Raw genomic sequence first — 27,263 nt, 5'->3', positions numbered from 1 at the left:
ACCCAGGGTAATTACCAAATCAGTGATATTACTCAGAAAATAAAATTGCACATAATACGTAGAGCTTTCCAGCCAGTTTCCTTGTGCCACATTCCCCCTGCCCTCAATCTCATTCTAGCCACTTCCTTTAAGTGAAAAAAAGTCACAAAGCTTTCTGGAATTTTCTTCCATACATTCCAAGTACATTAAAAAAAATAAAAATAAGACATGAAGTTAGATGACAATATGATGACAAATTATCTTACCCCTGAATTTTGCTATAATAGTTTTGAAAGATGATAGTTCTGTAGAATGTGAATCATACTCTTACACAAACATACATCAGCTTACATTCATACTGTTTAAAAAAAGAAGAATTTAAATAGAAAAGGGATGAAAAGATAGTCAACAGCAATACTCAAGAAATCTAGAAATAATTTTAGAGAAAAAAGAATCCACTACTGTCTTTAAGTACACCAAAACATAACAATTTTAATTATTAACTTTTCTTTAAAAAATTACTTTCAAAATCTTTTTAGACATTAAATAACTAAAAACAAACTTTTAAAGAACTGTAAGACTTTTAAAAATGTCATCAATAATTACTAATTTTCAATCTGCTGCTATTACTTTTGGTAAGAGTAACGTGTGAGAGGTTACTCTCCTGCCAATCCATATTTTTATGTCTTCTAGCCTTTCACTGTGTCACCCAGGCTGGAGTGCAGTGGCATGATCATAGCTCACTGTAGCCTCAACCTCCAGGGCTCAACCTCCTGCCTCAGCCTCCTGAGTAGCTGAGACTACAGACATGTCATATGCCACCATATCTGGCTAATTTTTGCTTTGACACTGATTTTATTTCTTTTGGATATATGCTCAGAAGTGCAACTGATGGATGATAAGGTAGCTCTATTTTAATTTTTTGAGGACCCTGATACTATTTTCCATAATGGTTGTATCAATTTACATTCCCTTGAACAATGTCCAAGGGTTCTCTTTTCCTCACACCTTGCCAATACTTACCTTTGATCTTTTTGATAATAACCATTCTAACAGGTGTAAGTGATGTTTCATTGTGGTTTTAATTTATAGTTTCCTGATGATTACTGAAGTTCAGCACCTTTTAATATACCTATTGGCTATTTATCTTCTTCTGAGAGATGTCTATTCAGGGCCTTTGACAATTTTTTAAAGAGCTTATTTGGTTTTTCGTTATTGAGCTGTAGGAGAGTCTTATATATTAATCCCTTACCTGATAAATGGTTTGCAAGTATTTTCTTCTACTCCACTGGTTGCCTTTTCACTCTGTTGAATTTTTTTTTGCTATGCAGAAGCTTTTTAGATTTATGTAATTTCATTTGCCTGTTTTTGATTTTGTTGACTGTGCTTTGGTATCATATCCAAAAAATCCCTACACAGACTCATGACAAGAAGCTTTTTTTTTTTTTTGTTTTCTATTAGTAATTTTATTATTTCAGTCTTAAGTTTTAGTCTCTAATTCATTTCGAGTTGATTTTTGTATATGATGTGAGATAAAGGTGAAATTTCATTCTTCTGCATGTGGCTATCCATCTTTGACAACACAACGAGCCTCAACTGACATAACTTTGAAGGGCCATCCCAACTCCAGAGCACCTCCAAAATATGCTGAAGCTTTGTGGCCACTACACTGCAGTTTAATGTCTCACACTGTAATCCTGCTTGCTTCACCTTTCATACATACTCGTCGCTGTGCACAACTTGGAAATCCTCCTGAATACATTTCTCAGAGTTCCAAGGTCTTTGCTTGGGAAGCTCAAGGCAATTATAGAGGCTGAGAAGTTCTACACTCTGCAATTTGCCAGCAACAGACCCAGGAAAACTGGTGATGTAGTTATGGGCTCGAGAAATGAAGAGCTGATCGTAGAGATTCCAGTCTGGATCTGAAGACCTGAAAACCGGGAACACTGAAGGCTGGAGAAGATCAAAGTTTCTATTTTTTGTATTTTGTATTTTTTGGACTTTGTTGCCCTGGCTGGTTTTGAACTCCTGGGCTCAAGGGATCCTCCCCCATGGGCCTACCAAAGTGCTGGGACTACTGGTGCATGTCACCACATCTGGCTCATGATTTAATTTTACATGCCAGATAATCCAAGGACTATCAGATTTCATTAACTAACTCTTCAACAAAGGTCTCAGGTTACATGTTGCTGACAGTACAAAGTACAGACACAGAAATTTCATTCTTTGGCTACTACGGTGCTTACTCTGGTAGGTGTGTACCAGGTATATCTGAGTACAGAAATAGGACAGAGGGTTAAAGAGGATAAAGTGGTGCTGAAGAAATGTGATGAGCTAACTAAGTTACTAATAATGGGAGAGGTAACTGTGGTAGAGGAGTGATTAGCATGGTCATCGAGAGGTGCTACAAATCTCATCTAACTTCACTGCTCCAATCTCCACTGGAGCCCCAAAACCTTTGCTGATGTAACACGTTAGTGCTTTCCACTCTGTATAATGGACCAACTGGGTGGGACTTTTCTTCAGCACTCAATTCATTTTCAGCTTAATTGATAATCAGATAGAGACATATAACTTATTAGATATTTTATAAATACTGATTTTTAATGATAGACATTTTCAGGAAACGTCATTTTGACAAGAGAAATTATAAAAATGAGGCTGCTATAGAAGTCTTTATGAAGAATTATACACACAAGTGAGAAACAGGTGAATTTGAAAAATGAACAGAAACCTATTTAAAGGTCTCCATTACTGTTCAACAAAATTAAAGCAAATTATGTAAATATAAGATGATTCACAAGGAAGTTGTGAACTATAATTAGATGAAAATATTTTGATCGATATTTTAGACACAACTAATTCTCACTCTGTCATTAGATAACATAGACTAAGGTGTCATGAAATCTGCATCTGTTCCTAGAAGCACTATTAAGAAAAGAGATAAAGGAAAAGTCTGCTTTATAAGTTTATAGAACTTTTGCACATATCTAAAATGTTACAACTCGGATTCAAGAAATAAGCCAAGGGACAAAAGGATTCCAGAGCGGCCAAACTTTATGAATTGTATGGACTTTACAGTCAAAGAGCTTCCTAGTGTGCTCTTATTTAATGCATATTCAAACAGAAAAGTATTTTAGTTTCAAGGTCACAGAAGATTAGCAGCATTGACTTAAGGGAGGAAGGTTAGGCAAGGTACCCTCACAGAAGTCTACCAGTCTTCACAGCCAAGAAATCAGAAAAGCTAAAAAAAGCTGACTCAATAGCCCCAGTGCCCAGCATTCAGCAACTGTCTAGTAGAGTGGTAAAGAGAATTCTAAATCCACAGAAGGGTCTGCAAGGATCATCACACTTGCTGAAATGAAGAGATGCGAATGATAATCTTGGGTCATCCAAAAAAAGTTAAATTATGGTCAGCACATTTTAAGGTAAAGCAATGAAAATATTTTTAGAAAATAAATATAATAAAATAAGGCAGTCTGTCTTTTTGTGAATTTGATTAGCATGAATCAGATTTTTAAAAAAACAATTTTTGAGCAATTATTTTTGGGTTCTTCACACATATACATCACCTCATTATTCCCTACAATGATCACATGTTATAGAGATTATTTTATATTCAGTAGTCCCTCCTCTCATTTAAACTCAAGATAATTCAACTCATGTTCATATTCAACTCAAGACAAAGCCTTAGATGTAAAACCCGAAACTGTAAAACTACTAGCTATTCAATGAGTGCCTTCTGTGTACCAGGCCATGTGACAAGTGCTACAGGTATAAAAATGGGCAAAAGCAGAGACACAGTCCCTAACTTCAAGGAACTTACAGCTCAATTAAAGCAAAAAAGATAAAGACACTGAAGCACAGAAAATTTAAGAGCAAGTTTCTCTTCTGTAATTTCAGTCACAGCTGTAACAACTTTTACTTCAATAATCTTAGCATTCAGTTTCAAGGATCGTCAGAATTCTAGAAGCAATGAACTTGAATCCATGGGTAAAAAATACTGTTCCACAAATAAATGGAATGATATCCTGTGTTCATGAATTGGAAAAATTAATACTGTTAAAATTTCCATACCACCCACAGCAATATATAGCTTCAATGCAATACTTATCAAAATTACAACGACATTTTTCACAGAAATAGAAAAAAAAATTCTAAAATTCATATGAAACCATCCCAAATACTCCAAACAATCTTGAGCAAAAATAACAAAGCTTGAAGCATCATACTACCTGATTTAAAAATATACTATTAAGCTACAATAATCAAAACAGCATGGTACTGTCATAACAACATACATATAGTCCAAGGGAACACAACAGAGAGCCCAGAAATTAATTCACATCTTTAGGGTCAACTGTTCTTCAACAAAGGTGCCAAAAAAGCACAATAAGGAAAGGACAGTGTCTTTAATAAATGGAAAAAATGTTCAGGGAAAACTGGATATTCACATGCAGAAGAATGAAATTAGACCCTTCTCTCATATCATACACAAAAATCAACTCAAGGGCCAGGCACGGTGGCTCACGCCTGTAATCCCAGCACTTTGGGAGGCCGAGGCAGGTGGATCACGAGGTCAAGAAATCGAGACCATCCTGGTCAACATGGTGAAACCCCGTCTCTAATAAAAATACAAAAAATTAGCTGGGCATGGTGGCGCGTGCCTGTAATCCCAGCTACTCAGGAGGCTGAGGCAGGAGAATTGCCTGAACCCAGGAGGCGGAGGTTGCGGTGAGCCAAGATCACGCCATTGCACTCCAGCCTGGGTAACAAGAGCGAAACTCCGTCTCAAACAAACAAACAAAAAAAAAAACAAAAAAAAAACAACTCAAGATAAAACCTTTAATGTAAAACCTGAAACCATAAAACTACTAGATGAAAAAACATTGGGAAAAAGCTTCTTGATATTGGTCTGGGAAATAATTTTTCGATATGATCCCCCAAACAGAAGCAACATAAGCAAGAAAAAACAAAAAAACAAAAAACAAAACAAAAAAACAAATGGGGTTACATCAGATAAAAGGTTTTGACACAGCAAAGAAACCATCAACAGAATAAAGAAGCAACCTATGGAATGGGAGAAGCATTTGTGAACCAATCATCTGATAAGGGGTTAATATCCAGTATCCGAAACATCCAAAGAACTCAATGGCAAGAAAATAAACAACCCAATTAAAAATGGGCAAAGGAACTGAAAAGACATTTCTCAAAAGAAGACATCCAAATGGCCAACAGGTATGAAAAAATGTTCAACATCACTAGCCATCAGGGAAATGCAATTTTAAACCACCATAAGATATCATCTCATACCTGTTAGAATGGTTATCATCAAACAGACAAAAGATAAGTGTTGGTAAGGACGCAGAGAAAAGGGAACCCTTATACACGGGTGGTGGAAATGTAAATTAGAATAGCTATTATGGAAAATAAGTAGGTAAGTTTCTAAAAAAAATTAAAAATAGAACTACCATATGATGCAACAATCCCGTTTTTGGGTATAGCCAAAAGAAATGAAATAAGTATCTTGAAAAGATATCCACATTCTCATATTCATTGCAGCATTATTCATAACAGTCAAGATGTGGAATCAATGTGGATGAACCTGGAGGACATTATGTTAAATGAAATAAGCCAGGGACAGAAAGACAAATACTGCATGATCCCACTTACATGTGGAACCTTAAAAAATCAAACTCATAGCAGCAGAGAGTAGAGTGGCAGTTGCCAGTAGCAGGGGGCAGCGGTGAGGGGGCGGGAGAGAGGAACACAGGGAGATGGTGTTCAAAGGCTACACAGTTTCAGTTAGACAGGAATTCTGTAGATCTATTGTGAAGTGATGTGACTATAGCTAATAATAACAACAAACTGTACAGTTGAAAATTGCTAAAATAGCAGATTTTAAATTTCCTCATCACAAAAAATTATAAATATGTGAGATGATGAATATGTGATTAGCTGGATTTAATCATTTCACAAGGTGTATATATATATATATCAATGTACACAGTTTTTATTTGCCAACTAAACCTTAATAAAGCTAGGAAAAAATATCTTTTCACTGTTTAGAAGGAACTTGTTTTACAAAGAAAACAAAATGAATATTGTTCCATTTTCTGTTAAATATAATTTCAAACATTCTCTACATACTTTTTCTCTAATAAAACTCACTGGCTGACCGGGTGCAGTGGCTCATGTCTGCATTCCCAGCACTTTGGGAGGCTGAGGCGGGCAGATCACCTCAGATCAGGGGTTCGAGACAAGTCTGGCCAAGGTGGTGAAACCCCGTCTCTTTTGTATTTTGGAAAAATACAAAATTAGCTGGGCATTGCGGTACAGGCCTGTAATCCCAGCTACTCGGGAGGCTTAGGCAGGAGAATCACTTGAATCCAGGAAGTGGAGGATGCAGTGAGCCAAGATTGTGCCACTGCACTCCAGCCTGGGCAACAGAGCAAGACTCCATCTCAAAAAACAAAACAAAACAAAATAAAACAACAACAACAACAAACCCCAACTCACTGACCTTGAAATGGGCTGCTGTCAGAATATGCAGGTGGGCACGGTAGCTCATGCCTGTAATCCCAGCATTTTGGGAGGCCAAGGCAGGCAGATTGCTCGAGCTAAGGAGTTCAAAATCAACCTAGACAACATGGCAAAACCCCGTCTTTCCCAAAAAATAAAATAAAACCCAAAACCCCAAACCAACCAAACAAAAAACCCCCCAAAAATTAGCTGGATGTGGTGTAGTTCTAGCTACTTGGGAGGCTGAGATGGGAGGACGGCTTGAACCCAGGAGGTAGAGGCTACAGTGAGCTGAGATCATGCCATTGCACTCCAGCCTTGGCAGCAGAGATAGAACCTGTCTCAGGGGGGAAAAAAAAAGCTTCCTGGATCCAGAAATCAATCCATCACTGGATTTAATCTGGAAAACTTGATGTCAACTGATTTTATAATTGGGGTAACCATCTATGTCTACCTTTTATGATAGTAGTTTAGCTGAACTGAATCTAGGAAATAATTAGGCCCATGGTGGGGGGATCTGAAATCCCCTTGAAGCACCAGAACCTCTCCCAGCCTTCCCAGTCTTAGGGAAAATTCTTATTCCCAGAGGTTTCTACCCTTTACTAAGTGATATGCAGTCCTTACAAGCCTCCTGATTTCCTCCAAAGTTAGAAAATGCTACACTAGAAGCTGGAGCTTCCACTGGATGATCAATATTCTGAAAAATACACATCATATTTTATTTGATTTTGGGCTTTTAATGATAAGAATGAGAAAACTAGAGCTTCTCAGGAAAGCAAATGGAAAAAATTATTTTATACAACTCCTATCTGGCAGACCCTCGGATTGGTTGACAAAATCATAATTCTACCATCTCCTTTCTAGTGTAAAGACATAAAACTAGAAATAATTTTTAGAAATTTTATCCTTCTGTAATATAAAAGACAGACAAAGACATTAAAAATTCCACTCATATTTACAGTTAACCAATATTTTATTTTGCATTTTTAGGTTGCTTTTTGAATACTTTGAGTTCAGTAATATTATTCATCCCTTGCTTCCCACATACCATCGCCCTCACAAAGGTTTTCAAAAGAAATCTAATTTAGGTAAATGGTAATTGATATGAGAATTACCAGAACTGAAATATGAGAAAGCAGCCACACAATATCTTATATTGCCAAACAAGATAACTGTGACTAAAACTGGAAGTTCTCAATTTTTAAAAGTTTCTAAAATTACAATAGTAAAACTTGAATTTTAGTAGCCTGATATGAGTATATATATATATATTAAACCATCCAGCTGCTCATCATTCTATTCATTCATTCAATGAAAACACTGTTTTACAGAGCAGAGATGGTCCCTACCTGATGGGCTCTGGGACCTGTGAAGTAGAGCCTATGGGTAGAGATAGGACAGCCTTCTATCCAAGAAGGAGCTTTGGTTTAATACCTGAACTTTTTTGGGAGAACATCAATGATGCCCTATCCACTGCTTCATCCAATATTCAAGAATTGTGAGTCTTCTCTTAATCAGCAACAATAAATGCCAATATTCCATGATCTCGACAGAGTTTATAAACTGTCAGGCATTTAGTTTATAAAATTAAAACTGGAGGAAAGGAAGAGAAAATGTAGTAGAGTTGAAGGAATATGGCACCCAGCTAGCCCTCTGAGTATTTAAAATTATATCTTTTTATTAAGTTAGTCTCTAAAAGAAAACATGCAATGCAATTCCTACTCAAGAAACACGCTGGGTAAGGCATGATGCTTGGAGGGTTTTAGGTTTTGGCTGCTTGTTACTCAGTAGGTCCACACGTGTCAAGTTCTACAGAAAGAGAAACATTTCCCTGGGGAAAAAGGAATTGCTAGATTCATAACCTACCTAACTTTTACAGAAAGTATATCAAATACAGACATCCTTCTTGCTAGTGACAGATCCGGAACCATTAGGGAAATGTCACTGGCTGCCATGGAGTGACTCCTCTGTCTCTGTCATGCCCAATATCAGAAGCTTCAATCTTCTATTTCCACAGAGCACAAGCCCCGGTACCAGCCTTGTGACACAGAATCGTGGGTTTGTACTTACTAAATTGTGTATTTTTCTATATCTTCTATTAAATAACTGTGTTTTAAAAGGAGCAATTATTTGTAGACTTAAACTCTGATGCAAAAGAAAACTTCTCAGATGATATACATGCTTTACCCAACATGTATAGCAGCATGTTTAGGGATTCCAGATTGTCACCAAATACAATTAGAAGTCACTGCTCTTAGCTGGGTTCTCTGAAGTAAGCATAGTCCTTTCTAAATACACTTAAATATATAAACACTTCTCTACTTCTTCGGTTCTAAAAGGCAAAATTGAGGACAATAGCTATAAAGAGGCAGGTTTCTTTCAATAAGTGCTTTGCAGCATGTAAATATACTCCCTGTATGCCTTTTCTCCTGTTTCCAAACCTTCCACCTCCCCCACCCGTTTTTTCCCTTCCATACAGAACATAGTATACTACTAAGGTCAATGTTGTGGGGAAAAAAAATACTGAGAAATCACAAAAACGACGGTTTACATAATTTGATAAAAATAGCAATACTTTACCAAATGGAAAATTCCATCAAATGAAATGTCACTCCAATCAGACGACTTACCTAAAAATAAGAGAGGCAGAAAGAAAAAAGTGTGAACTTGGTATGGTACTCCACCCTTGATGGACTAGTTTCTAAAACATACGGTAGAGATCTTAACAACTGATGGACGGTCCAAAACAAATAGGAACTATACCAGATCAGGAAACACCAATTCCTTTAGAAACGGTAACTAATGTTACAAAGGAAATGGTAAACATGGAGCAAAAGCAATGGTGAAAGAAAGTGGTATTTACTTTCAAATCATTTGGCTCACATACATATTTTAAGAGGTCAGTTTTGAAAATGTGAACACGTATACGTATAAAGGCTACAGCTAAACTGTGCATCGCAGCCTCTTTCTCAAGACCTCTAGTTACTGTCTTAAAGAGAGACTGTCAAAGCTGCAGACTTTCAAATATCTTTGCCTCCTATGACTCAAGGAAAAGGTGCCAGTGTATCAAGTGCTACTGTAATTTCCTCTGTTGATTTTCTTTTCCCTTAACACTTAGATGTTTTGGCTGTTTGCTTTTTTATTTTCCAAAGTGAACACTGATGTTCATGAAAGGTGCCAGATTAACAACCTGGGGAAATTAAGAGCTTGCTCTATCAAGTGAAAAGGCTCAGTGTAGTGGAGGTGACGAAAGTTTCCCCTTTACTGTGCTTGCCTATGTACATTAGCTGTGACCCACAGTCACCCCGGCCCTCCAGGCTTCATGGTCCATTAATGTCTTTGACTGCTCAGGTTGCTAACAGGAGCAGACAATCTTGTCTCTGCCTTTAATACTATCATTATTACTACTACTACTGCGAACTCTAACTGCCTCAGTGAAATTATGGGGAAATTTATATTAGCTGCCATTTTATTTCAGGACAACATGAAAAGAAATTGAACTGAAGATAGAACTTATATTCTTAGTAATACTGTAGGTTAAAATCCAAGAATTTCTTCAAACAGGAGGAAAACCTTTGAGTGATCAAATTGAAATAGGCTTCAGTAAGTTCAGTCACCTGAACTCAATTTGAATTCTCATTCGGGAACATTCTAATATTTAAAGGCCAAAGAGGCTTTATTTTTCCTCTTGAATCTACTGGAAATCAGTCATGTCTATTATTCATTAGCAACTATGGTAAAGGTTTGGGTGAATTTGAGGCTAAAACCATTATTACATATGAAATCTGAAAATCAATGTCAAACAGAAAAAAATCTCTTTCCTATATTTATAGGTGTTCCAAGTTTCTGAACTACCTGAGCACTTTGTAATTACTAATTAATCCCTCCCAAGCCCAGAAAATTACTTTGCCGGATCTAGTCAGATAACCAACAACTCTTTATTGTTGACAGGATGCTACTTCTCCATGTAGACGATAATCCTCCTAGAGTTTCTAACAGTAAGAGAAGCAAGGCTCGCAAACACATGCAGAACATTTGGAACAATGAAGCGCAGCACTGAATGCTGTCCTGTAATAGACTTACAATTAGTAATTCTTTGGAAAGATCACAGTATTAACCCCACCATTGTTTCCTGTCTTTGCTATTGTCCTTCTTTTTGTCAAAGACTATATTCTTTGCAGCTACAGTAGATTTCCATCTTAACATGACCAGCACTTCCTCTAATTTCTAATCTCTAGAAGTCCTGGAGAATGAGAATTGCAGGATACCAATGAGTACAGCAAACACATGGTAACACTTAGATGAAGGGTACCCTGGCTGCAACTCACATGAAAATCTTGGAAAATTTTAGTTTGGGAAACTTTGGCTGCTTTTTTTCTTTGCCACGCATAGCCTTTATCAAGCAAGTCCTTATGGTATTAAAACATTTGGCAATGGTTCAAGTCTATGCTATTGCTGGCAGGGAATCTAATTGGGAAGGAGGGGTGGAGTAGTTACCTTTATCAGAAATGACCTTAGAGTTATGGAAAGGCTCCTTCCTTCCCACTGCTTAGCAGCCTTACTGAAAGCTTTAAACCCAGATGTGAGAAAAGAGATTGTCTCCAAGAGCAGCAGCCATTTACTGTAATGATGTAGTACAAGCATCGAGAAGTTTACGTTATGCCAACTTAGCAGAGGAGGGCAGCGCTTTGTGTACAGGTCCCAGGCAAGGTTGTGCTGGAAAAAGCAACCGTAACCTGTAATTCCCAGGGAACCCTCAGTTTCCAAAGCTGCAAGAATATTTTGAAAACTAGTAACTATATGCAATGCAATACCCAAAAAGTGGGAGACTATAAGAATCTGTTCACCAACAGACACCAATAGACACCTGTCTGTACTCCCTCAGTGGCTGGCAGTGGCCAACTCCCTGTTGTCACTAGATAACTGATACATTTCGCCTAGCAGTACTGTATCACAATTCATAACAGTGGCAGTCAAAGCAACAAGGCCCATTTTGCCTACACGATACTCTAGCTTCCATCGGTGACACTTGGTTTAAAGCACTTTAGAGGTTGACCTTGAAATGCAATTAGAGCAAAATCTGTAAACTTTCTGGGCCTCTCTGTGTCTCAGCCACGTAACTGAGCGTTGGTTTTGTTCCTAACTCTCTTCTTCATTACATAATGGCTCTCCTACTGGTTTCTCCTGACTAGATTTTTGCATCTTTCATGATTTGATTTCTCTCATTTTTTTTTTTGTGGTGGGAGATATACAAGCAAGGATTTCTCGAATTTGATATTTCACACAAAATGCATTAGTGTGCCATGGCAAAAATCAGTTTTGTGGGCAGACACATGACCAAAGCTCTCCTCTACGTGGACTTGTTTTCTACTCAAATAAAGATTTCAGGAAATAAGATATTTTCATCTCAAAAAATAAAAGATAAAATGGTAAGTCTGAGAGAGTCAAATCATTGACTCTCATGGTCATGAAGAAAAAGTAGAAAAAATAAAAGCCTTAAGAGCAGAAAATGACAGGAGATTTCTCCTGTTCTTCCCATTTCAAACATTTACCAATACGCTGATGAATGGCAAGGATGCAAGAAAAAGCGAGCCAGAAAACTGCAGGCCACAAGATGGTGTGAACCTCATGTGGAAAATACCAGCTAAGGCACGAAGAAAGCCAGCAGGTAACGAAAGATTTATAAAGATGAATGTGCTCAAGTTTTGGACAAAGAGTACACAGAACAAGACCAAAAATGCTTTTTAAAACAAATTATTTTTTATCCTTCTCAATGCACATGAGATATAGTTCAATTTTAAAAGCTTGCAGTGGCTTAGTAATCAAATAGCTTAAGACAATGCATGATTCTACCCATCAAGAATGCCTGTTTACATTGGCTTGCATGCTGCAATTATTAATTTAATTATCTGATTCAAAACAGAGGAAGCTCTTAGCTTTAATTTCTTAAGTAGCAAACTCTGGAGTCACTATGCTAAGGGCTGAGTCCAACCCAAGCTGGATTTTTTCTTTTTTTTTTTTTGGAAAGAAAAGATATAAGATAAATGTGCTGAATTCTCATCATTCCAAAGCTGAGTTTTGGATTTTGAATGACAGCCTTCATGACTACATAGAAAAAATACTTTTTTTATTTTTTAAAGGGAGACTCTGGGGCAGAAAATTATAGATAATCACATTATGAAAAACAGTGAAAGATAGGACTCAAACTTATTCATTTGTGGGTAGTAGTTATGATAATTATGGGGAAGGAGGAAAAAAGGGTGTTGGCAAAGGTATTCAAAAGAAGTACCTAACTATTCCAGTCATGAAGAAATCTGGAGATTATTTAGGGAAATGACTTGTACAAAGGAAACAATTCAGACAACAAAACCAAAATTTAAATAAGAGCCAAAGATCAGATGAAGGCTGGGGAAAACAGTTCCGGTTAGTTTCTGAGGTTATCTTAATGGGGTCAGCCTGTCTTACTGCCCCGACCCCCAGGAACCCCCAGGACACCTACCTGCATCCCACACAGCTTTATAACTACAACAAATTTGACCCAGAGGTCTATGGCTAAGGGCTTTCTGGTTTAAATGCTTTAGGGCTTTCCAGAAACTTCCTTTCTATAAAACTTCCTATCAAACTGCCTTTCCCTTCTCTACCATTCTCCATTCTGGTTCTGGCATGTGGGGATTGAAAAAGCAAGAGTGGAGGTGGGAATAAATGGGGACACAGCTGTTCTGTGGCAAAGAGACGGTGGGTAGGAAGCAGCTGCATTTTGGAGGCTTAGGATCTTGGAAGCAAAGGAAAGCTTCTTCCACGTTCTCTCCTTTCAGTCCTTTCCTCTCTTGGGCAATGACAGAAATTCCACAAAACACACAAACTTTCTGAATTCACAACACTCTTCCTCATACCCAAGTGTGTTTATTATGACTGCTAACATTTTGTATGTGCTTTGCGTTTAGATTTTTCTAAGAGTTTCACAGAGCCTTATAAATTTTCATTAAAACAAATATTTCTGGCTATATTTTATAAATACAATTTAACTCTGGAATGACTAGAATTCAATTTGTTAAAAGGTTATTCTTCTAAAATCTGGTTTATTACACTACACTTACATTTCCTAAACCAGTGGTTCTAAAAATCTAGACTTCATAGGAATCCTCAGGGAGGCTATAAATATGGATTCATATTTAGTAGGTTTTGGGTAGGACCCTGGAATCTACATTTTTAATAAGCACCCAAGGAGATTCCTATACAGTGGGGGTAGAGGGACCCCACTCGGAGATCACATCCTAATCTGATTCCCCTAATCTCCCAGTTTCACCTTTTTCAAGATAGCCTGTTTGAGTTACAGTAGTCAAGCAGTCACACTGAATATTGAGCCAAAAATACAAAGTGAGCAATCTGAGAACAAGAAAATTATCACCAACAACCTTTCATTTTTAACAATGCAAGGTGCTACACAAATACAGGAAAGAAAGGGAGGTTCCCTGGTTGTAACTCCACTTCCTTGAATAAGACAAGGTTTGGTATTATGAATGAATTAGTTGGCTCTCTTATTCATAAGTGTCGAACCTTTACCGGCTTTCTGGTTATGTCCTGCTGCATTCTGGCACCCCCTTTCCCAGGCTCAATTTCTCAAACTGCAAGCAAATTAGAACCTATCCACTTAGAAAAGTAATAAAGGTAAAATCCACTATCTAATGGGTACGAGGCTATGAGAATCTATTTGCCAACAGACACCAATAATTCTCCTGCCTCTAATCTCTCAGTGGCTAGATTTCCCCCACCTGTCCCATAGGGGGAAACTCAAACATTAAGAATCTCAGACAAGCTCAGAAGCCAGAATTCATTTTGATGACATTATACACGTCCACTTTGAAACCCACCAATCCTACGTTTTAGGTGCTGTCACCACCCAGTCCCAGTCCTCGCTCCTCAGCCCCCACCTACGGTGCCTCTCTTTCTGCAGCCCCCTCTTTTGGTTTCATGATATCCTGCCGGCCACTCTGTTCTGATGATAGATGATGTTTCTTAATTCCCTGTATCTTGCTTTTGACCTTATAATTGAATACAAGTATTCTTTCCAACGTCACCTGCAGCTAAATTTAATAGAATTTTCTTAATCCTCTTTCTCCACCACTCTGATGGGTGACCTCATTGCATTTTTCCTTCTGTTGGTTCTCCTCCCTTGGTTTCACTGGTATATGAACACAAGGAATATTCGATCTGCTCAGTATTAATCCTTCCAACCTGGCATAATACATGGAGAATACAAGATATGTTCAGTTATCATTATATATAATGTTCTTGATCCCAAGACAGTTTCTGTTCACTCTAAAGAAAAATGCCCTCCTTGATTATATGCAACCCAATATCATCCTATGGGAGCTGCATTTTACTTGGAGTTCAGGTTTCTTGGAGAATATGTCAGGGAGAAAAAACCCTCAATTTATGTCAAAATTACCTTGCAAATTCCCTAGAAAGGCCTCATGCAGGAAGCCAATATACTGTCTCTCAGTAGGCCTAACCAAGGTGGATTTTTCCTCTAGTTTTGGTAACCATCTGAGCAAGGCAAGATGCTTACCCTGAGAGAGACATGTGTGAACAGACACGGCCAAAAATATCAATCTACATCTTCCATTTCAGGTTCATTCCCAGGCATAGACTCATTGAATATAACCTGTGAAGACTTGTTTGCACAATGTAAATTTTTATGCCTTCACTTTTTTTTCTTTTTTTCTTTTTGAGACAGAGTCTTGTTCTGTCACCAGGTGCCAGGCTGAAGTGCAGTGGTGCGATGTTGACTCACTGCAACCTCCGCCTCCTGGGTTCAAGCAATTCTCCTGCCTCAGCCTCCCGAGTAGTTGGGACTACAGGCATGCGCCACCACGTCCAGCTATTTTTTTTTTGTATTTTTAGTAGAGACGGGGTTTCACCATGTTGGCCAGGATGGTCTCGATCTCTTGACCTCGTGATCTGCCCGCCTCGGCATCCCAAAGTGCTGGGATTACAGGCGTGAGCCACCATGCCCAGCACCTTCACTCTTTATATTCATTTGCTAAGCAGGTATAGTTGAATTCATGAAAGGTTAGTGCTTGCATGATACAATTTCAAAGCAGAACTTAACGGTTATTGTTAATTAAATATACATATGTATATACTCTTGACTTTCAGCATCTCATGGGTAAAGGAACAACAGAGGCAGACACTAGATCAAGTATGAAGATGACCTTGAGAAAACAAGATAGTTTCCTTGCAAAAACTTCTTGAGGACATAAATCAAAGACACTTGTGATGCACTGGAAAAAATACTGTACTTAGCGTCAAGGGACTGAGATTCTAATTCCAATTCTGATACACATTAGCTAAGTCATCTGGGCCACCTACAAAATGGATATAGAAAGTAACGGCTTCACAGGGTTATTTTGAGATTTAAAAGAAAAAAATGCATGTGAATGCATCTATCACACTCACTTGCACATGGTAGGCACTTGCTACAGGTTTATTCTATGTGAATTTGTGAACGTGAAGCCGAGAAGACAAAACCACCATGTAAAGGGAGGAAGCACTGACAGCGCAGGGCAGATGGTAGGTGCTGTGTAGTATTTACTCGACGACATTCGGACAGACATCAAACTGGTGTGAACAGGTGCTGCGCAGTATTTACTCAATGACATTCGGACAGACATCAAGCTGGTGTGAACAGGTGCTGTGTAGTATTTACTCGACGACATTCGGACAGACATCAAGCTGGTGTGAACAGGTGCTGCGTAGTATTTACTCGACGACATTCGGACAGACATCAAGCTGGTGTGAACAGGTGCTGTGCAGTATTTACTCGACGACATTCGGACAGACATCAAGCTGGTGTGAACAGGTGCTGCGTAGTATTTACTCGACGACATTCAGACAGACATCAAGCTGGTGTGAACAGGTGCTGCGTAGTATTTACTCGACGACATTCGGACAGACATCAAGCTGGTGTGAACAGGTGCTGCGTAGTATTTACTCGACGACATTCAGACAGACATCAAGCTGGTGTGAACAGGTGCTGTGTAGTATTTACTCGACGACATTCAGACAGACATCAAGCTGGTGTGAACAGGTGCTGCGTCATATTTACTCGACGACATTCGGACAGACATCAAGCTGGTGTGAACAGGTGCTGCGTAGTATTTACTCGACGACATTCGGACAGACATCAAGCTGGTGTGAACAGGTGCTGTGCAGTATTTACTCGACGACATTCGGACAGACATCAGGCTGGTGTGACTGAGTCAATATGTAACTTGCCTGTTCTAACGCTCTTTTATTTTCTCCACATGGTCATTGGTACGAAGTCCACTTATGGCTTCATAAACATGGGCTTATAACAAAAGTGCTTCTAATCAGATTTGGCAGGAAAAGGAGAGAAACATAAGGTGAGGTAAGTGTGAGGCTACAGTGCTGAATAACAGGGATGGCAGTGCCTCAGTATGTGAGTCACACAGACATCGTGCAGTACACAGCTGGAGATAATTCGCAGGTAAATGCTGCACAAGCCATTACGTCACCCCTCCTCTGCCCTTTCTTCGTCAGTCTTGTCGCCTGGACTTTGATGCAACCCAGCAAGAATGTCTGATTTGCAGACAGCAGAGAGGGCTTCGGAACACACACATACTTATCAAAGAAAGCAGTATGAACCCAAACTGAAGTTTCTGGTATTTCCTTTTGTTTAAATCATGCCTTAGAGGGGAAGTCACAGGGGTGGGATGTGTAACTAGAGATTAAGCCACCTGGTCTGAGGCCTAAGGGACTAGGCTTCATCATTTTGGACAGGTCATTCCAGGTCCACAGGCCCATTTCCACATGTACAAGTAGATGAGCTTCAAGGTCTTTTTCAGCTGTGCAATTTCATCATTAAAAATTCAGGTCAATCACACCCATATGATGGACAGATAAGCATTCAGTTTTACAAACTAGGCACAAAATCAGCTTTACTTATTCTCAGCTATCTAGGTCATTCAAATTTTAGGCTACTTCCATCCCACTCTGAATTACTAGAAGAGTGTGTACCTGTGTACAAATCTTGAAAAAGCAAGTGAGCAGTGGCAGGCAGAAACTGGTGGGTATGGAAAATGTGAATATTCACGTGTGAGATTATAGAGATCCTCCAGTCTAAACCACAGAAGCTTAAAAGCAAATGTGTATCGGGGATATAATGTATTAAGACCTATCTTCTGTATGGGCAATGTTATGAACAATAAGGAGTTTTGTAGGTGCAAAAAATTCATAATAATTCATAACTTAAAAGGGATATTGTAACCCTAACTCTAAACCAAAATCATGATCAGTCTGTGCATGATTTATCCAGCAGCTTCTGAGTACAACACCATCAGCTCTACACAAAGAAGAACTCATTAGAGACACAGGCCTGTACAGAAGGTGGTCGGTCCCAGTGAGCTTTGGGCATGTTTTCCACTTGCAGTGGCACCATACCTTCCAGAGCTGCAAACATTCAGACACGTATCACTGGCAGATTTGTGATGGAATCTCCAGAGAGGGGCATTTCTGACAAAACTTCAGAATGGGGGGAAATAGACAAGTCCACTGGAGATGAAAACCAAATGTCTCACGGTGCTTCCCTCGTAGCTGACACCGTGTAGGGTCCCCGACCTTCCATGCTGAGCAGCTCGGGGGAGGGAGAGTTGCCCCACCACACCTGGTGCAGCATTCGACAAGACGCCCAGTCCTTTAGTTGTTCAGTCAAATGATTTATGGAGCTTGGCAGCAAAGACAGGGCAGACTGGTTTAAATTCAAAGGATCCAACCTACAGGTATTTTGAAAACCCTTGCCACACCTGCAGCGCGTACTGGTTCTTTTGGGAGGGGAGAGAATAGAAAGGGAGAAGATGTGACCTGCCTGACAGAAAGACAAGACCCAACTCGATGGAACACGTGTCCATGCTCCCTCCTCAGCCTGTCATTTAACAATGTTCTGGCTGACTTTCTTCCTACGAAAAGCAATCAGATACAGAGTTTTAAAGATGTAAAATTCCAGAACCACCAACACATTCTCATACACTGGGCTCAGTTGGTTTGTTCTGATTGATTGTTGATGGTATACTCTTTTTGATCAACTACGGCAGTGGGCAGCCAACTTTTTCTCTAAAAAGCCAGATAGCAATATAGTAATATCTGGCTTTTAGATTTTGCGGGCTGTGTGATCTCTGTCGCAGCTACTCACCTCTGACGTTGCGGCACAGAAGCAGCGATACACAATATGTACATGAAGGAGTATCGCTATGTTCCAATAAAACTTTATTTATAAAAGCAGATTAAGGGTCTGATTGGATCTGCTGGTCATAGTATGCTACCAAATAGGTGAACTGAGATAAAGTGAGAGAATATGGCTAGTACTACTGAATTTATCACCACTTAACCCCTTTTAAATCTAAGCCAATTTTGGGAGGACGGCTAACCTCTAAAATAACTAACTTGCATTAATAAGTAGGCACAATAAGCTACCAATTTGGGGAAGAGAGAGAGAGAGAGAGAGAATGTGCGTGTGTGTGTGTGTGTGTGTGTGTGTGTGTGTGAAATACAGAATAATTCAAAGGGAATTGAACAGCATAAAAAAAATCTATCAGTAACTAGGTTATCTTGTGAAAACACAGTTGGCATTAAATCAAGGAGTTACTCTTACAAGAGTCTTGCCATAGGCAAACTAAAGGCTTTGACTACATATTTATATAAACGTGGTTACTGAGTAATACATTTGTTAAAGTGTTCAATTATTTGTGAACCAACATGTATATTATTTGTGTACACATTTCAATATGCTTCAAAGAATAAACACCAAACTGTAAACAGTGGTTATCCCCGGGGAATGGGGGATAGAATTTTTATTAATTTTTTTTTTCTTTTTAAGAGAAGTATCTTGCTCTGTCACCCAGGTTGGAGTGCAATAGTGCAATCATAGCTCACTGTGGTCTGGAACTCCTGGGCCCAAACAATCCTCCCACCTTGGCCTCCTAAAATGCTGGAATTACAGACGTAAGCCACTGCGCCTAGTCAGAACTTTCACTTTTAGGAGTATTGTCTACATTTTTACTTCCCATCAAATTTTCACTTCTATTCTTTCTTCCAGCTCCTTCTCCCCTTCCTTGATTTGGTCTAGTGGCAGTCACAATATTCCTAGATCTACAGCTGACAACATTTGCTCAACAGCAGCTGCCAATAAATACACGACATTCCTCACTTAGTAGGAGGGACGGATAATAAACAAGAAAACAAATAAATACACAAGTTATTTTCGGGTTGTAGTAAACACTTTGAGGAACAAAGTGATACAGGAGGCCCCTCTGGATGACTTTCTTCCTACAAACAGCAAGGTCATCTGACAATATTACTGAGGAGGTGATAATTAGATAGAGATCTGCAGGATCAGAAAGGGACAGGAAGAAAGTGTGAAACAAATGCTAATTGTAAAATTTTCTGGTTTTGACTCTAGGCCAGTGTTTCCAGTCCTGATTATACATTAGAATCAACTTGGGCACTTTAAAAAATACAGCTGCCTGGGCCCCACTGCAGGCCAATAACATGCTGGAGGTGGAGTCTGGTATTTCTTTTCTTTTTGTTGTTAAGCCAGGACTGAGTACCACTAGAGATATCTTTATATCAACACGAACAGAAGTCTGCAGTCCAGTATGGAGGGAATAGGACTATATGTGAAACTGAATTATTAAATTTTAGCATGGCATGTATTTTTTTTTAGTCTAGCAGATTAACTGGATGCACTGTTTGGTGACGTGATGAAGCCTTGAGATTTCTCCGCTTGCCATTGAGCAAGAGACCACGAGACACAACCCAGAGCTTTTAATTGGGAACTTTTGCCTGAGCCTCTGGCAAATCATAAAGCAACGAACTGTCAAGCGACAGACTTCTTTGATGTGTTTAGCAAAAGGCTTACTGAAAAGCCTACACCCTGAGATCCTCTGTAACAGATTCAGGACTAACAGATTCAAGACTCACTGAACCACAAGGAGAAGTTCCCAAGGCAAGGATTTATCCTGGACAGTGTAAGGATATTTACGTTCCCATATTCATGCGCCTCCCTTAACCAACTCTAAATAAAGTTTGTTGATAACCTTCTAAACAATTTTAGGCAGTTGTTGCAATTTCCTTCCATCCTCTCACCCACTCACCCATCCATCCATCCACCCATCCATCCAACATACAACTACTATTGCACACCTACTGTATACTTATGACTATGATACAGGGAACATACACGCCTCCCATTCCAGTGGGAGAGAAATGCAGTAATAATCACAGAAGAATGTGCTGTGTGCTATGAGACAGTGGCCCTCTTCTTCCTACCCGCTACAGTGGGAGTTTCTCATACTTCCTAAAATTTGCTTAAATATGTTTCCTCACCTAGAGGTCCTTAAAAAATAAGAACTGCTTTATTCAGTATCCTTAACACTAAATACAAGTCATGGCATAAAGCTGGCATTCAACAACTGTAAATTGAATCAGTAACTGAGATATCTATGACGGATATAGGTACACGGCAGAAGAGCCTCTCGGAGGCACAGAAGGCTTCACAGAGTAAGCAATGCCATAGCTAGGTCTTAAAGAAGAAATCAAAAATCTTGCGGTAGAGGTTTTCTCTGGGTGTGTGCTTGAACTTTATCCCAAAGGAAGTGGAGAGCTACTGAAAGTTTCCGGTTAAGAGAAAAGATTAGGTTAGCGTTTACGAATCATCTCTCTGGAAGCACTGTGGAAAGTGCATGTGAGTGTGGGGAAACGTAAGTAGGGTAGGGGCATGGAGGCCAAGACACTGCACAGCTGCTGGCAAAGATGGACTCAGGCTTCATTTCTTCTTCTTGGCTTATTTCTCCTGCGCTCAGATCCCCTCCTTTACTGTCACTGTGAGAGAAATTATTCTGTCCTGTTCCATTATGTGTATTGTTAAGCTACCAAATCTTTTGTGAAACAGGGTGGAGACATATACATACTAGTCAATTAGATACAATTAGAGAGGGACAGAGAAGTTTTAGCTTTCTGCAAGGATGACAGGAGGGGCCATTAGCCAAACCACAGTCTAGTGCAGGAGAGGGCTCCTTAGGCAGAAGATAAGGAGTTCAGTTTGGGCATTCAAGAGGAGCTTGTTAGGAATCAGCTGGAAATAATGGACAGAGCCCAGAAAGTGTGAAACACAAGTTTAGGAACTGGAGACATATATGTCATTGATGAGGCTAGTGGTGTGCCATTAAACTTGCACTCAGAAAAAATGAATAAATAGAAAACTAAGGCTCTAATCTGCAGTGTCATTCATGTCCAATAGCACTGAATATGACGTGCATTTAATAAAGAGATCTTTCAAACAGGCTTTGTGTGGGCAACAAGGCCATTTTATTTCTCGCTTGGTTCCAAGCGGGCCGAATCCGAAAAAGGGAAAGGCGAAGGGGGTAAGGTGGGAATTGGCTTTATAGGTTGGAGTAGTTTTTTGGGGGGCGGGGGTGTTACAGAGTAAGATCACAAGTTCATTTACAATGGCAGGGTTGGGTGAGAGGTATTTACATTATCATAGCAGTTAAGATGGCAGGGTTGGGTGGGGGGCTTGTCTGGGAAGCTCTGATGGGCCATTAGGGACAATGGTGAATGCAGGTGGAGGGGCTGGGGGGTGGGAGACGTCAGCTGGCGCAGGCAGGACTTCACAGCTTGCATATGAGACCTGACATTCAGGCTCCAGGCTTGCATATGGAGACCTGACATGCAGCTTTTGTTAATTTCCACGGTGTAAATACTCCCACCTTGGCCAGTTTCATGCTACTAATATGAGGACCAGTGAAGAAATCGTTGAGAATAGATATGCACAATTGTTTTTAGGAGCTGGCTCCAACACCCTGCTGCTGACTAAAGCCAAGGGTGAACAAAATTATCCAGCAACAAAATGAAAAGTAAAGAGAACTGGGAATAAAACCCAGGAAAGTATAGACATTGAAGAGATGGACAGAAGATGAGCCAGCAAAGGGAGCTTGAGAAAACAATGGTCATAAGAATAGAGGAAAAACAGAAACTAAAGGGGTCACAGAAGCCTTCGAAGAATTTCAAGATGGATAAGCTAGGCTCTGGTGTTAAATGCTGTTGAAAGGTGGAATGAGATAAATCAAAGTAGAAAAGTGTTCATGGAGTGACTATGAGGATGTTGAAGGTGACTTTTGTGATGACAATGGACTTCCATCTACTCACCAGCCACCCACCCACCCACTCATCCATCCATCCATCCATCCATCCATCCATCCATCCAACATATAACAACTATTGCATACCTACTCTATACTTATGACTATGATGCAGGGAATATACACGCCTCCCATTCCGGTGGGAGAGAAACGCAGTAATAATCACAATAAAATGTGGAGTGCTGGAAGGCCAAGCATGGGTGAGGAATTAATGGGTGGTGGACAGGGAACAGATTCCACTGGAGGAATGAAAGGGAAACTGCAGGGAAATGCTGGAGGGGAACTGAGTGGAGGCAGAGGGTGTTAAGGGAGCTCCCCTCTCACCTACCCTTGTCAAGGTGGGAAGTCTCAGCATGTTTTCAGACTGAGGGGGAGACAGTGGAGAGAAAAGGGGAGACTGAAGATACATAGCATAGAAGACCCACGTACAGATGTCTTTCCTAGAGGAAATCAGCAGTCATGGAATTAAGAAGATGGATTATAGATAAAGTAAATTCACCCTGGGTAGGATAAGGAACTCCATTTAAACACATGCAAAATGGGATGCTACATCAAACATTTAAACTCACTCTACTTAAAGATGTTTCCAATGGGCTCTCCTGTAGTTAGAAAGCATTATAAGAAGAACTTTCAGATCGGCTGGGTGTGGTGGCTCACACCTGTAATCTCAGCACTTTGGGAGGCCAAGGCAGGCGGATCACCTGAGGTCAGGAGTTTAAGACCAGCCTGGCCAACATGGTGAAACCCTGTCTTTAAAAAAAGAAAATAAATTAAAAATAAAAATAAGGAAAACACTTTCAGATTGAAATTAGGGATATCTAGGATAGATTTATCTTTTACAAATAGCTACTAATTTATAGAACTAAGTATTAGGTTGGTGCAAAAGTAATTGCAGTTTTTGCCATTAATAACTTTTCAGATGGTAACAGATCTTGCTGAGATTAAATACTCTTTCAGTAGTACACTGTGATTCTGAATTTCCACACCAGTTAACTGCTTTTAACTCACAAGTTAAACTAAACACCAGTGAACTTGTGTTTCCGTAAGTTTTCCACACCGTTATTTGTTTTTAGCTCTACGGTCTAGCAAGAACCTGAAATGACTCTTCTGAGTAATTTTATTCAATTTGATCTTGATTCTTAATGTAGAAATCCTGAGCCTACATTTTTAAAGCAGATTATCTTCAAAATATTTTAGTGTGCTTTTTTTTTTTTGAGATGGAGTCTCGCTCTGTAACCCAGACTGGAGTGCAGTGGTGTGATCTTGGCTCATGGCAACCTCTGCTTCCCGGGTCCCGGTTCAAGCAATTCTCCTGCCTCAGCCTCCCAAGTAGCTGGGATTACAGGCACGTGCCACCATGCCCAGCTAGTTTTCGTATTTTTAGTACAGACAGGGTTTCACCATGTTGGCCAGGGCTGGTCTTGAACTCCTAACCTTGTGATTCGCCCACCTCAGCCTCCCAAAGTGCTGGGATTACAGGTGTAAGCCACCCTGCTAGGCCTTAGTTTAGATTTTAATAAGGTTTGTGTAATAAGAGAGTGACTTATGAGTTACATTGCTAGATATTTGGTATTTGAGGGAAATCAAAACTCTATTACCTCACGCTATTCTTACTTACCTTTTCATATTCTTTATTTTCATAGCTCTGTGTACAAAGTTTTAAACTACTAATAAATCTATTATTGACTTCAGAGGAAATGACATTAAAGATCACTGAAATATTCTTTTTACTTTTTTCTGGAAGCACTTACATTGGTTTCTCTGCTATCCTCCCAACGCCGCCCCTGCCATCTATTGTGAGTATCTAGTAAGTCAGGCTCTGGCGAAACTGAAAAAGCTTCCTACGCATTCTAATGTGTACCCAAGATTGAGAACCAACAGGGTATCAGAAAGAACAATGGACTTGGAAGACTTAGGCTCAAAACCTGGATTTGTCACTTAATGTGACATGTGACTCATTTTCTCCATAATACATTTGTGAGGATTAAAAAGATAACATGCAGCCACTTCCCCTAAGGTTTTCCAGTTTGTGAGCATATAGTTGTTCATAATAGTCTCTGATCATTTATATTTCTTTGTATCAGTTGTAAAGCCTCCTTTTTTCATTTCTGATTGTGTTTATTTGGACTTACTTCTTGGTTAGTCTAGCGAGTAGTTTCTCCATTTTGTTTAACCTTTCAAAGAACCAACTTTTCATTTTTCAGTCTTTTGTATTGTTTTTCTTGTCTCTGTTCCATTTAGTTCTGCTCTGATCTTTATTTCTTTTCTTCTGCTAACTTTGGGTTTGGTTTGTTCTTTTTCTAGTACCTTGAGATGTGATGTTAGGTTGTTAATTTCAGATCTTTTATTTTATTGATGTAGGCATTTAATGCTATAAATTTTCCCTTAGCACTGCTTGTGCTGTATTCCACAGGTTTTGGCACACTGTATTTTCATTTTTATTTGTCTCAAAAATATTTGAAATTTCCATTATAACTTCTTCATTGACCCAGTGATATGGTTTGGCTGTGTCCCCACCCAAATCTCATCTTGAACTGTATGCCCATAATTCCCATGTGTTGTAGGAGGGACCAAGTGGGAGACATTTGAATTATGGGGGCTGTTCCCCCCATACTGTTCTCATGGTAGTCAATAAGTCTCACGAGATCTGATGGGCTTATCAGGGGTTTCCACTTTTGCATCTTCCTCATTTTCTCCTGCCACTGCCTTTAAGAAGTGCCTTTTGCCTCCCATTATGATTCTGAGGCCTCCCCAGCCATGTGGAACTCTTAAGACCAACTAAACCTCTTTTTCTTCCCAGTCTTGGGAATGTCTTTATCTGCAGTGTGAAAATGGACTAATACAGTAAATTGGTACCATTAGAGTGGGGTGTTGCTGAAAAGATACCAGAAAATGTGGAAGTGGCTCTGGAACTGGGTAACACAGGCAGAGGTTGGGACAGTATGGAGGGCTCAGAAGAAGACAGGAAAATGTGGAAAAGTTTGGAACTTCCTAGAGACTTGTTGAATGGCTATGACCAAAGGTCTGATAGTGATATGGACAATAAGGCTGAGGTGGTCTCAGATGGAGATGAGGAACTTGTTAGGAAATGGAGCAAAGGTGACCTTTATTATGTTTTAGCAGAGACTGGTGGCATTTTGTCCCTGCCCTAGAGATCTGTGGAACTTTGAACTTGAGATTATTTAGGGTAGGTGGATCACCTGAGGTCAGGAGTTTGAGACCAGCCTGACTAACATGGGGAAACCCCATCTCTACTAAAAATACAAAAACTAGCTGGGTGTGGTTGTGGGTGCCAGTAATCCCAGCTACTCAGGAGGCTGAGGCAGGAGAATCACTTGAACCTGCGAGGCAGAGTACTCCAGCCTGGGCGACAGAGCAAGACTCCATCTCAAAAAAAAAAAAAAAAAAAAAAAAAAAAAAAAGCCTTTTATTGTGATATAAAAGAAACTCAAAGATTGAAGAGAAATATCAGACTTTAATTTAAAAAGTATGGTTTGATAAGCTCACCTTGTTTTTTTGAGACAGAGTCTTGCTGTCATCACCCAGGCTGAAGTGCAGTGGTACGATCTTGGCTCACCGCAACCTCTGCCTCCTGGGCTCAAGCGATCCTTCCACCTTCGCCTCCCTAGTACCTGGGACCACAGCCGTGCAGCACCACACCCGGCTAATTTTTGTATTTTTTTGTAGAGATGAGGTTTTGCCATATTGCCCAGGCTGGTCTTGAACTCCTGGGCTCAAGCAATCTGCCCGCCTCAGCCTACCAAAGTGCTGAGATCACAGGTGTGAGCCACCATGACGGGTCCTAGCTCACTTTCTTGACACTAATTATCATATTAGAGAACCAACTGCAGTTTCCTCAACCTTTTAAAATAAGCTTTGGCCCTCTAGGATGATTTTTCATTCAACCTTCTCTTTACTCCAATTAACTTATGAACTTTTTTAGGATGGAGTCTTGCTCTGTCGCCCGGGCTGGAGTGCAGTGGCATGATCTCAGCTCACTGCAACCTCTGCCTCCCGAGTTCAAGTGGTTCTCCTGCCTCAGCCTCCTGAGTAGCTGGACCTACAGGCACCTGTATTTTTAGCAGAGACAGGGTTTCACCATGTTGGCCAGGATGGTCTCGATCTCTTGCCCTCATGATTGGCCCGCCTTAGCCTCCAAAGTGCTGGGATTACAGTCATAAGCCACTGCACTTAGCCTGAGTTTTAAATTAAAAAAGGACAAGTTGAATATGCAACTTCTAACCATATATACCTTGTACCCCGCTGCTTATAATTTCCTCATGGCAACCCCTTTAAGTGTTTATTTTTAATAGAAGTTATCTCATTGCCACTGTATCTTTTCTTCTAAGAGCAATATCCTCAGTTTATTTAATCTGGGAATTCCAGTTGTCCATTAATGTGTTTGTTAATATTTTTGTTGTCATGTGTTTGTTAATATTTCTTTTAAAATATGGCATTCAGATCTAAATGCATTATTCCTTAAGTGCAGAGAATTACAGGACTATTTCAACTTTTGTTCTATATACTGTGCTTTGGGGCTGATGT

The 27,263-nt window shown here is 39.7% G+C and overlaps 2 protein-coding genes across 7 annotated transcripts in view; one reads left to right on the top strand and one right to left on the bottom strand.

Moving 5' to 3' along the window:
* CMSS1 (cms1 ribosomal small subunit homolog) overlaps positions 1-27,263 on the bottom strand; it is a 366,636-nt gene that overhangs the window by 164,948 nt on the left and 174,425 nt on the right. The window contains exon 1 of one of the 3 annotated variants that reach the window (XM_064374548.1): positions 9,082-9,102. The exons of the other annotated variants lie outside the window; for them this stretch is intronic. The gene's annotated coding sequence lies outside the window, so the exon portion shown is untranslated. Of the gene's footprint in view, positions 1-9,081; positions 9,103-27,263 lie in introns of those variants that run through there. 3 annotated transcript variants of the gene reach the window in all.
* FILIP1L (filamin A interacting protein 1 like) overlaps positions 1-27,263 on the top strand; it is a 285,964-nt gene that overhangs the window by 98,221 nt on the left and 160,480 nt on the right. The window lies entirely within an intron of this gene.

The sequence above is a fragment of the Aotus nancymaae genome, unplaced genomic scaffold (assembly GCF_030222135.1).
Source record: "Aotus nancymaae isolate 86718 unplaced genomic scaffold, 86718_ANA_hifiasm-v0.15.2.pri h1tg000011l, whole genome shotgun sequence".
Classification (NCBI taxonomy): Eukaryota; Metazoa; Chordata; class Mammalia; order Primates; family Aotidae; genus Aotus; species Aotus nancymaae.
Note: the sequence above shows the minus strand (reverse complement) of the source record. Positions and strands in the feature narration are given on the sequence as shown.